The following is a 13664-nucleotide window of genomic DNA, read 5'->3' as shown; positions in this document are numbered from 1 at the left end:
TATCTTAGCCTGCTGGGCACATTTTCCTCATTCCTGAAGAAGGGCTTATGCCCGAAACGTCGATTCTCCTGTTCCTTGGATGCTGCCTGACCTGCTGCGCTTTTCCAGCAACACATTTTCAGCTTCAGCCCACAATGTTGTGCCGACCACTGATCCTCATGTATGCACCCTCAAATGTCTGTGACCATATGCATGTCCAGCAGTCTCTTAAATGTCCCCAATGACCTTGCTTCCACAACTGCTGCTGGCAACGCATTCCATGTTCTATCAACTCTGTGTAAAGAACCCACCTCTGACATCCCCTCTATACTTTCCTCCAACCAGCTTAAAACTATGACTCCTCGTGTTAGTCATTTCTGCCCTGGGAAATAGTCTCTGGCTATTGACTCTATCTGTGCCTCTCATTATCTTGTATACCTCAATTAGGTCCCCTCTCCTCCTCTTTTTCTCCAATGAAAAAAGTCCGAACTCAGTCAACCTCTCTTCATAAGATAAGCCCTCCAGTCCAGGCAGCATCTTGGTAAACCTCCTCTGAACCCTCTCCAAAGCATCCACATCTTTCCTATAATAGGGCGACCAGAACCCAACGCAGTGCGGTCTAACCAAAGTTTTATAGAGCTGCAACAAGATCTCACGTTTCTTAAACTCAATCCCCCTGTTAATGAAAGCCAAAACACCATATGCTTTCTTCACAACCCTATCCACTTTGGGTGGCCATTTTAAGGGATCTATGTACCTGCACACCAAGATCCCTCTGTTCCTCCACACTGCCAAGAATCTTATCCTTAATCCTGTACTCAGCTTTCAAATTTGACCTTCCAAAATGCATCACCTCGCATTTATACAGGTATAGTTAGTAAGTTTCAGATAATATCAAAATTGGAGGTGTAGTGGACAGCAAAGAAGGTGACCTCAAATTAAAACAAGATCTTGATCAGATGGGCTAGTGGGCTAAAGAGTGGCAGGTAGTTTAATTTAGATAAATGTGAGGTGCTGCATTTTGGGAAAGCCAATCTTAGCAGGACTGATACACTTAATGGTAAGGTCTGCGGGGGTGTCCCTGAACAAAGAGACTTTGGAGTGCAGGTTCATAGCTCCTTGAAAGTGTAGTCGCAGGTAGATAGGATAGCGAAGGCAGTCTTTGGTATGCTTTCTTTTATTGGTCAGAGTATTGAGTACACTAGTTGGGAGGTCATGTTGCGGCTGTACAGGACTTTGGTTACGCCACTGTTGGAATATTACATGCAATTTTGGTTGTCTTCCTATCTGAAAGATGTTGTGAAACTTGAAAGGGTTCAGAAAAGATCGAAAAGGATGTTGCCAGGGTTGGAGGATTTGAGCTTTAGGGAGAGTTTGAATAGGCTGGGCTTTTCTCCCTGGACCATCAGAGGCTGAGGGGTGTCCTTATAGAGGTTTACAAAATTATGAGGGGCATGGCTCGGATAAATAGACAAAGTCTTTTCCTGGGGTGGGGGAGCCCAGAACTAGAACGTATAGATTTAGGGTGAGAGGGGAAAGATATAAGAGATCTAAGGGGCAATTTTTCCATACAGAAGGTGGTGAGAGTATGGAATGAGCTGCCAGAGGAAGTGGTAGAGGCTAGTACAATTGCAACATTTAGAAGGCATTCGTGCACTAGTTTGGGTTGGGATATCTGGTTGGAATGGACGGGTTGGACCGAAGGTTCTGTTTCCTATGACTCTAAGTCAGCTGAATCCTGACTCAGATTACAACCTTGGAGTAACTCATTGGTATCGGTTTAATATTTGTTTTATATGGTACTTATGTAGTTTCTGTACTTGTGCCAGTAGTCTTAGTTATGTTATATGACCTTGACATATTGTGACTTTCATTTGTACTGTGATTATGTCAGTATTATTGTCAATGTGATGCACTTTTATTTTTCTATTGGAGAATAGATTGTTACGTTTTTTTATGGACTTCTATTTGATTTTCTGTTAAGAAACCATGAATGAGAAAAAGCGATTCAGCCCATCAAACTGGTTTCTGGCACAAACTTGCATCTTAATGCCATATTGTGAGTTTACCTTTTATATTTAACCTTCTTGCTGCCCTTCACTGTACAGTACAGTATTGACTGAAGAGATTAAGCAGCAGTCCGCTTTGACATTGTGTTTGTAACACAATTGCTATGGTAAGGATTAGGTCTACAATTTACAAATAGTAACAACAATATATCTGAAGTCATGATTTGGAGGTGCAGGTGTTGAACTGGGGGGAGACAATGTTAAAAATCAGCAGATGAATCCGAAGAGCAGGAGAATTGACGTTTCGGGCAAAAGTCTTTGATCAGTAATGAGGCTGTGAGCTGAGGGGGTGGTGAGATAAATGGAAGGCGGGGGGGGGTGGGACTGGGCAGAAGGTAGCTGAGAGTGTGATAGGTATATACAGGTGGGGGTAACGGTGATAGGTCAGAGGTGGAGTGGATAGGTGGGCAGGAAGATGGACAGGTCACGAGGGCGGATCTGGGTTGAAAGGTTGGATCTGGGATAAGGTGGAGAGAGGGGAAAAGAACAAGCTGGTGAAATCCACATTGATGCCATGGGGTTGGAATGGGGCAGTAGGGTTGGTTGATGTGGGTGTCTTTGAGTTGTTCTCAGAAGCGCTCTGCGAGTAGGCGCCCTGTCTGCCCAACACAGAGGAGACCACATTGGAGCAACTGATACAGTAAATGATGTGTGGCAGTGCAGATGAAGCTTTGGATGTGGAAGGCTCCTCTAGGGCCTTTGGTGGAGATGGCGGGGTGGAGTCAAGTTTGTGCGCAGGTTTTGCAATTCCTGTGGTGGTAGGGAAGGTGGGCTGGTGAGACGCGTAGACCTGACTAGGGAGTCGTGGAAGGAATGGTCTTTACGGAAAGTGGATATGGGTGGGGAGGGAAATTATTTCTGGGATCCATTTGTCATTTGTAGGTGGTAGAAATGGCGGAGGATGATGTGATGTATACAGAGGTTGGTGGGGTGGAAGGTGAGGGGGGGGGGGTTCTGTCCTTGTTGCGGTTGGAGGGGTGGGGGGGGGTTCTGTCCTTGTTGAGGTTGGAGGGGTGGGGTTTGAGGGCGGAGGTGCGGGAAGGGCATCATCAACCATGTGGGAGGGAAAACTGTGGCCTTCTGGGAGCAGATTCTCTGGTGGAACTGGTCCATCCTCGGCCATTTCTGCCACTTACAATGGAAAATCATCCTCCACCACTTCCGCCACCTATAAACGGAACACACAAGATGGCTTCCTTCTTTAAAGACCGCAATTTCTCCTCCCATGTGGTGGTTGATGTCCTCCAGCGCATTTCATTCACTTCTTGCACCTCTGCCCTTGAACGTTACCCCTCCAACCGCAAAAGGACAGAACCCCCGCTCCTCACCTTCCACTGCATCAGCCTCCGTATAAGTTGCATCATCCTCCACTATTTCTGCCACTTACAATAGGACCCTACCACCTGAGATATATTTACCTCCCCACCCCATCTGCTTTCCGTAAATACCATTCCCTCCGCAACCCCTTGTCAGGTCCACCCCCCCCCCCGACCTGTCACCACAGGAATTGCAAAACCTGCACCCAAAGGAGCCTTCCACATCCATCAAAGTTTCACTGGCACTTCCACACGTCATTTACTGTATCTGTTGCTCCAGATGCCGTCTCCTCTACATGCCTATTCACAGATGCCGTCTCCTCTACATGCCTACTCACAGAGCACATCTCTGCACCAACCAACCCTACCGCCCAGTGGCCGAACACTTAAACTCCCCCTCCCACTCTGCCAAGTTGATGCAGGTCCTGGGGCTCCACCATCACCACGCCCTAACCACCCGATGCCTGGAGGAAGAAGGCCTCCTCTTCCGCCTTGGGATCCTTCAACTCCATGGCATCAATGTGGACTTCACCAATTTCTTTATTTTCCCCTCCCCCAACTTTGCCCAAATCCAACCTTCCAACTCTGCACTGCCCTCCTGACCTGTCCTACCTAATCATCTTCCTTCCCATCTTTTTTGCAAGGTTTGTAGCTCAGGTTGAGGTTTAGGATGTAGGTTTGCTTGCTGAGCTGTAGGTTTGATATCCAGAAACATCATTACCTGGCTGGGTAACATCATCAGTGGCGACCTCCAAGTGAAGGGAAGCTGTTGTCTCCTGCTTTCTATTTATATGTTTGTCCTGGATGGGGTTCCTGGGGTTTGTGGTGATGTCATTTCCTGTTTGTTTTCTGAGGGGTTGATAGATGTTTCTTCATCAGGTCGTTGTGGAGGAGAATCGTAAGACACAGGATTTATAGCAACAGGATTGCGGTGTCATGGAATAAAGTCATGGAGATGTACAGCAAGGAAACAACCTATTTAGATTAGGTCTTTTATTGTTTAGAATGACTTAGTTTCAGTTCTTTCATATGCAATTCCCAGAAATTTCTTTAAAGTTCTGGTTTAAAATTGAAACTTTTATGACACAGTCCTTCACTGTCCTATTCTTTGTGCAGTAAGAAGTTGACTTTGCACAGGATTGGCATTGAAACTGTATCTTTCGATCCTGTGCTTATAAACACTTAACCAATAAGGAAGCCATTGAACACTTAAGGATTTATAATTTTAACAAGTCATGTCCAATGTGTGTTTGAAACTACAGTCTTTATTTAGCTGTCTTACTTGAATTGCACAGAAGAAATTCTCCACAGCCATCTAATGAAGAAGTAGCGCTTCGAAAGCTAGTACCTCTGAATAAACCTGTTGGACTATATCCTAACTTTGTATATGTGAAGGTTGTTTGCAGATCTCCACCTAGCTTTGTGTCTGTCTCTGTGCCTCCTGCCTTCTCTTCCCCTCCTGCACGTTTTCATAGTGCATTTTTATAGACACATAGGCACAGACAGTAAATGTTTGACATCATGATAAAATCTTTTTGGGACCCCAGCATGAAAATGTTTTGACTGTCTAGGCTTGAGTGTGAACGTGTGCTTACAGCACAGAAATGGCATTCTTTTGACAAGTTGAAAGGGTGATTGGTTTGAGGAATGAGCAAATTCCTTGTGATGTTTTAAGTCATTTTTATTCTGAGCCAATGCACTACAATGAAAGATGAAATCATTTTCTGTTGTTAATTTCAAGTTTGGAGTGACTGGCTGGTATCATTCATTTGAAGAAGAATGTCAGAAATAAGTGGCTTCTAAATAAAGAATACACAACAGCAACTGAAAATTGGCTGTGGCATACCTGTGCATTACCTCTTAGTCACCATGGTGTCTCTTAAGGATAATACTTGCACAGGTGACAAACTGAAGATGCCAGATGATTGAAGAGTAGTGTCTCAATACAATCAAAAGATGAGAGAAATTTGATAGGGAAAGTTAATAGCACTGTTAAGAAACACATTAAGAAACACATCTCAATTAATTCATATTCCATAGTGCTGCCACTGGCAGACTTGACTTTCTGTGGCATTATTATTCTTTTTTCATTCGTGGTTTTATCTGGATGAGTTTACAATGAGCAAAACTCAGTCATCCAGGCGACACGGTGGCACAGTGGTTAGCACTGCTGCCTCACAGCACCTGAGACCCGGGTTCAATTCCCGCCTCAGGCGACTGACTGTGTGGAGTTTGCACGTTCTCCCCGTGTCTGCGTGGGTTTCCTCCGGGTGCTCTGGTTTCCTCCCACAGTCCAAAAGATGTGCAGGGTCAGGTGAATTGGCCATGCTAAATTGCCCGTAGTGTTAGGTAAGGGGTAAATGTAGGGGTATGGGTGGGTTTCACTTCGGCGGGTCGGTGTGGACTTGTTGGGCCGAAGGGCCTGTTTCTACACTGTAATGTAATCTAATCTAAAAAAAAATAATATGGTTTCTTTTACTAGCTGATCTATCCTCAATAATTGGCGAAAGTACAATGATCACCAGGTCTGGTAATCTAGTGCAATGTATCTTGCATTTATGCTCTGGCAATATTGGCCACAACCAATAGTGCTTCGTTAAAATTGCCGCCTGAATCTCCAGTTCTTTTTCTGAGGGGAGTGTAGCTTCTGCACGGTTATTCCACTCCTATCTTTTTTAAAAGGCATAAGCTACACTATCTGCAATTTGGAAAGCTTTAAAGTAGTTGCAAGTTTTAAAAGGTTTCCATGGAACTCCTGACCACTGTCTTTAAATTTTAGTTTTGGTGTTTTAGTTAACACCGAAGGTCTAAAGAGCTGTTATTTCCCCCCCAAATTCCTTGTGTGTAGCCTCAATGCTGGGATTCTGTACAATAACTTGTTTGTGTACTATTTTCCATTGGTTGTTGAGGCCTTGTTATTTCAGAAATTAGTCCTCCAGTGTGAAACATCAGAGGTAGAATAATGCTGTGAAAGATAACTTGAATCTTTCTCTACAGAGTCAGCTTAGATGATGACCCGAGATTTCTAATGCAATCTTGGTCTTGCTGAAAATTGAGAGGTTTTTGATGTACGTGTAAGCATTGCAAATATCAGGCTATTTTTGAAAGGGGAGAAAATAGTGATTAGAACATAGAAAAGTACAGCACAGAACAGGCCCTTAGGTCCACGATGTTGTTCCGAGACTTAATCCTAATGTAAAATACAGTAACTTAACCTACGCACCCCTCAACTCACCGCTATCCATCTGCATGTCGAGCAGTCACTTAAATGTCCCCAATGACTTCGTTTCCACCACCTCAACTGGCAGTACATTCCGTGCCTCCACAACTCTTTGTGTAAAGAATCTACCTCTGATGTCTCCTTTATATCTTCCTCCTAATATCTTCAAACAATGACTTCTCATCCCTATCAATCTTGCCCTAGGGAAAAGTCTCTGGCTATTCCTCTCATTATTTTGTATACCTCGATCAGGTCTCCTCTCCTGGTGAGAAAAGTCTGAGCTTATTCAACCTTTCTTCATATGGCAAGCCCTCCAGTCCAGGCAGTATCCTGGGAAACCTTCTTTGCACCCTCTCCAAAGCCTCTATCTTTCCTATAGTAGGGCGACCAGAACTGTATGCAATATTTCAAGTGTAGTGCTGCAGCAAAACCTCGTGGCTCTTAAACTCGATACCCCTGTTAATGAAAGCCAAAACACCATATGCTTTCTTAATAACCCTATCCACTTGGGTGCCAACTTTGAAGGATCTATGTATTTGCACACCCAGATCCCTCTGTTCCTCCACTCTGCCAAGAATCCTGTCTTTAATCCTATATTCAGCATTCGAGTTCGACCTTCCAAAACGCATCACTTGGCATTTATCCAGATTGAACTCCATCTGCCATTTCTCAGCCCAGCTCTGCATCCTGTCAATGTCGCGCTGCAGCCTGCAGTAGCCCTCTATACTATCGACGACACCTCCAACCTTTGTGTCTTCTTCAAATTTACTAACCCACCCCTCAACCTCCTCATCCAAGTCATTTATAAAAACTACAAAGAGCAGATGCTCAAGAACAGAGCCCTGCGGGACCCCAATCAACACTGTCCTCCAGGCAGAATACTTTCCATCGACTTTCCACTCTCTGCCTTCTGTCAGCCAGCCAATTCTGAATCCAGATAGCCAAGTCTCCCTGTATCCCATACTTCCTGACTTTATGAATGCACCTACCATGGGGAACCCTATCAAATGCCTTGCTGAAATCCATATACACCACATCCACTGCTCTACTGTCGTCGACCTGTCTTGACACCACCTCAAAGAACTCAATACGATTTGTGAGGCATGACCTGCCCCTCTCAAAGCCATGCTGACTGCCTTTAATCACGCTATGCTTCGCCAAATAGTCATAAATCCTATCCCTCAGAATTCTTTCCACAACTTTGCTGACCACAGACGTAAGACTGACTGGTCAGTAATTGCCAGGGATTTCCCTATTACCCTTCTTGAAAAGTGGAACAACATTCACCTCCTTCCAATCCTCCCGTGGAGAGTGAGGAGGCAAATATCCTGCCAGCGGCTTAGCAATCTCCTTTCTCGCTTCCCGGTGCAGCCTAGGATAAATCTGGGGACTTATCAATCTTCATGTTTTCCAAAATTTCTAGCACATCAACTTCATTGATTGTATAGATTAGTTTCTTTTTTATTCATTCACAAGATTAGGGTGTTGCTAATTAGGACAGCATTTATTGCCCATTCCTAATCCCTACATTATTGTGGGTTTGAAGTCACATGTAGGCTAGTACAGATGGCAGAATTCTCTCTAAAGGGAATTCATGAATCAGACAGATTTTTCCTGCCAATAAACAATGGTTTAATGGTCATCGTTAAACTCAATTCTACTTTGTTTTATTATCTAATTCAAATTCCACAATTTTCCATGGTAGAATACAAACCTGGGTCCTTGGACCGTATCTGGGTCTCTGGATTAACAGTCTATTTAAGAAAAGTGCTAAGTGTTAGGTTCCCTCCTTAGATTCTTACATGCTTGATGCAACTGCAATATGCCAATTTCTGTGAACAGCCACAATTTATTTCAGCAAGTACAAGCTTTTGGAGGATCACTTAACAGACTTTGCAATGCCTGTGGAGCATGTCAAGCCAGGGTCTGTGAACAAGGGATCCATCCTCCGTTTAAACAGGGCTATACATCACTGTCAGTCATGCACACAAAACACAGTCCCCCATTGTCACATGCCACCCAAAAACAATGTAAAGTGATGTGTTTCTGGAAATAATCCGGAGTGTGATTAGGTTATTCCTTAAAACGGTAGCATTTACAGAGTATGATTAGGTTAACCCTTTAGCACCTCAGTAAGGAATAGCCAGGGAACTATAGACTGATGAGCCTGATTTCGGTGGTGGGCAATTTGTTGGACGGAATCCTAAGGAACAGATTTTACATGTATTTGGAAAGCCAAGAACTGATTAGGGAAAGTCAACATGGCTTTGTGCATCGGAAATCATGTTTCACTAACTTGATTTGAGTTTTTTGAAGAAGTAACGAAGAGGATTGAGGGCAGAATGGTGGACATGATCTATATGGACTTCAGTAAGGTTCATTTCGACAAGGTTCCTCTGGTAGACTGTATAGCGAGGTTAGGTCTCATGAAATACAGGGAGAACTAACAATTTGGATATGGAACTGGCTTGAATGTAGAAGACAGAGGGTGATGGTGGAGGGTTGCTTTTCAGACTGGAGGCATGTGGCCAGTGGTGTGCCACAAGAATCTGTGCTGCGTCCACTGCTTTTCATAATTTGTATAAATTATTTGGATATGAATATGGGACGTAAGCTAGTAAGTTTGCAGATGACACCAAAATTGAAGGTGTAATGTACAGCAAAGGTTACCTCAGAATATAATGGGACCTTGATCAGATGGTCCAAGGGGTTTAATTTGGTAAATGTGAGATGTTGCATTTTGGAAAGGCAAATCAAAGCGGGACTTATACACTAAATGGTAAGGTCCTGGGGAGTGTTGCTGAACAAAGATATCTTAGAATGCAGGTTCATAGTTCCTTTGAAAGTAGAGTTGCAGGTAGATAGAATGAAGAAGACAATTGATATTCTTTTCTTTATTGGTCACAGCATCGAGTACAAGAGTTGGGAGGTAATATCCTGGCGGTATAGGGCAGTGGTTCGGCCTATACAATTGTGAGGGGCATAGATAGGATGATTAGACAAAGTCCTTTCCCTGGGGTGGGGTGAGTCCAGGGCTAGAAGGCATAGGTTAAGGTTGAGGGGGTAAAGAGTTGAAAAGGGAGGGTGCTGTGTGTATGGAATGTGCTGCCAGAGGAAGTGATGGAGGCTGGTATAAATACATTATCTAAAATCCCTCTGGATGGGTTTATGATTAGGAAGGATTTAGATGGAAATGGAGGCAAGTGCTGGCAAATGGGACGAGATTAGTTTTGAATATCTGGTCAGCATGGACAAGTTGGACCGAAGGGTCTGTTTCAGTGCTGTACATCTCTGACTCCAGTGGTAACACCACTAGGTCTTAATCTCCCCTAAGTAGATATAAGTAGTATACTAGTGTGGAATAATCTTGAAACTTGCTATTCGGTTGAAATGACATTGTACTTGCAGTTATATTAAGGGATAACATCAACTGTTGTCTGTAGAAAACTTGGCCATTTAAATATAGTCAGCATGGATTTTAAAAAAGAGTTGAAAAATGTGGTGCTGGAAAAACACAGCAGGCCAGGCAGCATCCGAGGAGCAGGAGAATCGACGTTTCGGGCATAAGCCCTTCTTCCATTCCTGAAGAAGGGCTTATGCCCGAAACGTCGATTCTCCTGATCCTCGGATGCTGCTGTGTTGTTCCAGCACCACATTTTTCAACTCTGGTACTCCAGCATCTGCAGTCCTCACTTTCTCCTATGGATTTTAAAAAAGCCAACTTCTGACACCAAATTCAATAAGGAGGACTGCCAATCCTGGAGGTTAGAATAGAGACTGTGGAAAGGCACAGCAGGTCAGGCAGCAGTCGAGGAACAGGAAAATCAATGTAAGTAATCTAAGTAATGTTTTGTGCAAAGGGCTGCCTGACCTGCGGTGCTTTTCCAACACCCCACACTTGACCAAATTCAATATACCTGTTTGATAAAATAATAGGATATGTTGCTAAAACCAAAGAATTTCACAGGACAGATGAAGCCATTCAGTCTGTTGCTTGGGCCGACTGTGTGTTTGTTTGTTTATTTATTTGTCTATTTGTTTTTCATTGTTATATAAACTAGCAATTCCTATTTATTAGCTTGGTGGCCTGGATGCTAGATTTGGCCTAAGGATAATGCAACAAAGATGCATAGTAATTCAGTTCCCAGAGGTCATTGGTCAGGTTTACAAAGTACCAGGAAATGTGGTCTACACAAGTTTTAAATAAAGAATTGAAGGTGATGATTAGCTTTTTTTTTGTTTTTTGTTTTAACACTCTACTGTCTGTTTTGGGTGGGGTGGCGATAATAGTGCAGTTAAACTTACTCCACATTTGTGTTTCATTTCAACGTGATTATATTTACCTCACTGCCGCCTGCTCATTAATCCCACTATATAACAGCATCCTGTCAGCACAGGTATTAATGGCCATGAAGGGAGGGAGGACCTCCCAGAGGCATTTAGTGTTTGATTAAGACATCAAGGGAGAGGGAAACCTACTAGGATTGTTGTGGTTCTGTTCGCCGAGCTGGGAATTTGTGTTGCAGACATTTCGTCCCCTGTCTAAGTGACATCCTCAGTGCTTGGGAGCCTCCTGTGAAGTGCTTCTGTGATGTTTCCTCCGGCATTTATAGTGGTTTGTCTCTGCCGCTTCTGGTTGTCAGTTCCAGCTGTCCGTTGCAGTGGTCGGTATATTGGGTCCAGGTCGATGTGCTTATTGATTGAATCTGTGGATGAGTGCCATGCCTCTAGGAATTCCCTGGCTGTTCTCTGTTTGGCTTGTCCTATGATAATAGTGTTGTCGAACTCATGTTGCTTGTCATCTGCGTGTGTGGCTACTAAGGACAGCTGGTCGTGTCGTTTCGTGGCTAGTTGGTGTTCATGGATGCGGATCGTTAGCTGTCTTTTTAGCAAAGAAGGTACAAGCTATTGTAAGGTGGCTATCAAGATTCAAAATGTCTTTCCTCCAATTTACAGTGTTAATTTTTAAGAAGTCCTTTGCAAATATAGAGTAAATATTTGGAAAATTAGATCTTATATAAATTCCAGACCTATTTTCAAATTCTAAGGACATTCCTCGAACTCCTTTTTCTCATTCTGAAAAGTATAATTGAGTTGTTCAGCAGTGTGCCCTCACTTACCTTCTATTGTAGAGAAATCTTCGTATGTCTTTCCATTCTGAAAGTTGGAGTAAGTATAAGAATTTCTTGAATGAAATCCCAGAGAACTGTCAGTGTCTTATTGTTTAAACGACAACCAGACTAACTGCGTTATGAAGCGTATGTACTTTGCTGTGTTGTGTTTTCAGAGATGCCACTGAAGTAGAGTGGGAAATAGTCTCTGGCTATCGACTCTATCTATGCCTCCCATTACCTTGTATACCGCAATTAGGTCCCCTCTTCTCCTCCTTTTCTCCAATGAAAACAGTCCGAGCTCAGTCAACCTCTCCTCATAAGATAAACCCTCCAGTCCAGGCAGCATCCTGGTAAAACTCCTCTGAACCCGCTCCAAAGCATCCACATCTTTCTTATAATAGGGCGACCAGAACCGGACGCAGTATTCCACATGCGGTCTAACCAAAGTTTTATAGAACTGCAACAAGAATCTTAAACTCAATACCCCTGTTAATGAAAGCCAAAACACCATATGCTTTCTAAACAACCCTGTCTACTTGGGTGGCCATTTTAAGGGATCTATGTACCTGCACACCAAGATCCCTCTGTTCCTCCACACTACCAAGAATCCTATCCTTAATCCTGCACTCAGCTTTCAAATTTGACCTTCCAAAATGCATCACCTCGCATTTATCCAGGTTGAACTCCATCTGCCACCTCTCAGCCCATCTCTGCATTCTGTCAATGTCCCGCTGCAGCCTACAACAGCCCTCTATACTGTCAACGACACCTCCAATCTTTGTGTCATCTGCAAACTTGCTGACCCATCCTTCAATCCCCTCATCCAAGTCATTAATAAAAATTACAAACAATAGAGGCCCAAGGACAGAGCCCTGTGGAACACCACTCACCACAGACTTCCAGGCAGAATATTTTCCTTCTACTACAACTCGCTGTCTTCTGTTGGCCAGCCAATTCTGTATCCAGACAGCTATGTTCCCCTGAATCCCATTCCTCCTGACCTTCTGAATGAGCCTACCATGGGGAACCTTATCAAATGCCTTGCTAAAGTCCATATACACCACATCCATAGCTCGACCCACATCAACCTTTCTAGTCACATCCTCAAAGAACTCAAAAGGTTTGAGAGGCATGACCTGCCCCTCACAAAGCCGTGTTGACTGAATTTAATCAAGCCATACTCTTCCAGATGGTCATAAATCTTATCCCTCAGAATCCTTTCTAACACCTTGCAGACGATAGACGTGAGACTTACTGGTCTGTAATTGCCGGGGATTTCCCTATTTCCTTTCTTGAAGAGAGGAATTACATTTGCCTCTCTCCAGTCCTCAGGTACGACTCCGGTGGAGAGCGAGAATGAAAAGATCTTCGCAAGTGGCGAAGCAATTGCATTTCTCGTTTCCCAAAGTAGCCGAGGACAAATCTGGTCTGGGCTTGGCGACTTGTCAATCTTAATGTTTGACAAAATTTTCAGCACATCAGCTTCCTCAATCTCTATCCATTTCAGCATGCACACCTGCTCTTCAAAGGTTTCATTCACTACAAATTTCTTTTCTGTCGTAAAGACAGAAGCAAAAAACTCATTTAGGGCTTCCCCTACCTCCTCAGACTCCACACACAAATTCCCTATGCTATCCCTGATCGGGCCTACTCTTTCTTTGACCATTCTCTTATTCCTCACATAAGTGTAAAATGCCTTTGTGTTCTTCCTAATCCGTTCTGCCAAGCTTTTCTCGTGCCCCCTCCTGGCTCTCCTCAGACCATTTTTAAGCTCCTTCCTTGCCTGCCTGTAATCCTGTAGAGCTGAAAATGTGTTGCTGGAAAAGCGCAGCAAGTCAGGCAGCATCCAAGGAACAGGAGAATTGACGTTTCGGGCCTAAGCCCTTCCTCAGGATTCCTGAAGAAGGGCTTATGTCCGAAACGTCGATTCTCCTGTTCCTTGGATGCTGCCTGACCTGCGCTTTTC

At 43.8% G+C, this 13664-nt stretch overlaps 1 protein-coding gene across 3 annotated transcripts in view; it reads left to right on the top strand.

The window, feature by feature from the left end:
- Positions 1 to 13664, top strand: part of elovl6 (ELOVL fatty acid elongase 6) — a 110561-nt gene that overhangs the window by 38211 nt on the left and 58686 nt on the right. Inside the window, exon 1 of one of the 3 annotated variants that reach the window (XM_087981403.1) lies at positions 1975 to 2038. The exons of the other annotated variants lie outside the window; for them this stretch is intronic. The gene's annotated coding sequence lies outside the window, so the exon portion shown is untranslated. Of the gene's footprint in view, positions 1 to 1974; positions 2039 to 13664 lie in introns of those variants that run through there. 3 annotated transcript variants of the gene reach the window in all.

Source organism: Chiloscyllium plagiosum, unplaced genomic scaffold, assembly GCF_037043375.1.
Source record: "Chiloscyllium plagiosum isolate Xiang-an unplaced genomic scaffold, Cpla_swu_hap1 HiC_scaffold_1, whole genome shotgun sequence".
NCBI lineage: Eukaryota > Metazoa > Chordata > Chondrichthyes > Orectolobiformes > Hemiscylliidae > Chiloscyllium > Chiloscyllium plagiosum.
This window is presented reverse-complemented; position numbering and strand designations above follow the sequence as displayed.